Source organism: Palaemon carinicauda, chromosome 23 (assembly GCF_036898095.1).
Source record: "Palaemon carinicauda isolate YSFRI2023 chromosome 23, ASM3689809v2, whole genome shotgun sequence".
NCBI lineage: Eukaryota > Metazoa > Arthropoda > Malacostraca > Decapoda > Palaemonidae > Palaemon > Palaemon carinicauda.
Genome location: NC_090747.1, coordinates 40,288,787 through 40,291,286, shown reverse-complemented (window position 1 = coordinate 40,291,286; position 2,500 = coordinate 40,288,787).

The following is a 2,500-nucleotide window of genomic DNA, read 5'->3' as shown; positions in this document are numbered from 1 at the left end:
AAGTAAATTTACTGAAGCACATATAGTAAATGGAATATGGTAGATTACTATAGAATCAGGAAACATAGGGGATACCAGACTGCACTGAAAAAAAAAAGATAAAAAGAAATATAATTTTTAATGATTATAAATGCTTTCAAAAGCATATCCTAAAACTACCCATTATATAACAAAGAGAAATGAGGAGTGAAACAGGGAATGGTTTATGACAAAAACGATTTTGAATTCTTCTCTTCCATTGTCATTTTGAACGTTCAGGTGACAACAAAAGAATCGAATAAATACTTTCGACCGATATCATTCTGTCCGTTTTTCTTGTCACAGCAGGTGAAGGAGAGCCAGGCCAAAATTAATCCTTTTTACATAATGAATAAGAGATATTTCTGGAAAAAGGAATCTATACCACATGGGAAATGGAATATGCATTGGAAACTTCTATTTCGATGAATATGATAACATTCGCAATATCGTTTACATACCGTTTCATAAGATATAGTGTATATTGTTTTGTTAAGTATATGTGAGAAAAAAAAATTACATGTCACTTTCGACAGTAGTTTTCGTTCTCGTGTATTTTTTTTTTCTCAAATTAGTGAGTTATAGATATGACCCTCCTATCAGTAGAGAAATATATTCATTTATACGTATTATTAAAAGTTGAATATAGACCCAAGACTCAACATTAATCTGATGTTAAATGATAATGACAAGACCAGAAAGTGTGACAATAGTGAATACTCGTATAAATAATTTCTATTCAATATATGAAGACAAATATAACATTCATCAGATTATAACAGCTTCAAGATGAATCAAGTGAAGAAAATACATAATCTATAAAAAATACAGATTTAACTGTCCATTTAATGTGACAAGTTTTATTTTTTTTATTTTTTTATGTTTACTCTCTCATATTCGATAATCTCCCCCCCCCCCTCTCTCTCTCTCTCTCTCTCTCTCTCTCTCTCTCTCTCTCTCTCTCTCTCTTTATATATATATATATATATATATATATATATATATATATATATATGTATATATATATATATATATATATATATATATATATATATATATATATATATATATATATATATATATATGTATATATATGTATATATATGTGTGTGTATATATATAAATATATATATATATATAGATATATATATATATATATATATATATATATATATATATATATATATATATATATATATATATATACCATCATGCATGTCCATTGAGTAACACTAATCTCAATAAACTGATTCGTAGTCTGATTTTATATATAATTTCAGCCGGTTTGATTTACAAATTTTTCATAACCTAGCCATTATCTGATTTGCATTTTTCAATTTTTCACAAAACTTTAATTCTAAATACTCTGTATTGCAGATCATAGATCATAAATACCTAAATGATTGTACCTCATTTATTCTTTCTCCTTCCAATGATATTTCATCTTTCATTGCATACTCCGTTCTCATCATCTCTGTCTTTCTTCTATTTATCTTTAGCCTAAAGTCGTGTGATACTTCATGCATTCTGGTAATCAATAATTTTAAATCCCGTGGTGTACTGCTAATAAGGACAGTATCATAAGCCTACTTTAGGTGTGCTAAATTCCTATCACCAATCCAGTCCAATCCTTCTCCTCCATCACAGACGGTTCTACTTATTACAAAATTAGTGAGGAGGATAACCAACATAGAAGAAAACACATTCCCTCTGAGTACTCCACTGTTCACTGGAAATTCATTTGATAGGACCCCATCAACCTTAACTTTGTACTTGTTATGCTCATGATCAGACTATCAAATTTACATATTTAAGAGGAATTTCCTAATAACGCAGGACTCTCCACAAAATTGGCTGGTACACACTATCAAAGGCTTTTTCTTAGTCTACAAATGCCATCAAAAGTGGATTTCTATATTCTATTAGTTGTTGTACATGTCTCAAAATTAAAATTTGGGAACTGCAACTTCTACCTTTTCCAAAAACTGCTTGTTTATCTCTCAGCGTTTCATAAATCTGTTTATCCTGACTCTTTATAATAAGCATAATATATAATTTTATAACAACTGACGTTAGTGTGATGCTTATGTAATTATTGTAATCAGTTAAGTCTCCTTTTTTTTTGGTCATTTTCACCAACACTCCTAACTCCCATTCATAAGGTTTTGCCTCTTGTAAGTAATTATTCCTTCTTATCAAGGGATTTTCCATCTCTTTGATGTTCTGGGGATAGCTTTAACTTCAGACACCCCTTAATTTATTCATGGACATATTAAAGTCTTCATCAACTTCAGATATATCAAGAGAATTATTCTCTCCATATAACCTATTCACAACCTCACTAAAGTGCTCCATCTAACGTTGTCTTTCTTCATCTTCTGTTGTTAAAATAGATCAGTCTCTCTTTTTGATGGCTATATGCTTCATCTTCTTCACCCTTGTCGAGATTTCATTAATAATTTATTGAGTGATTCTTACACCA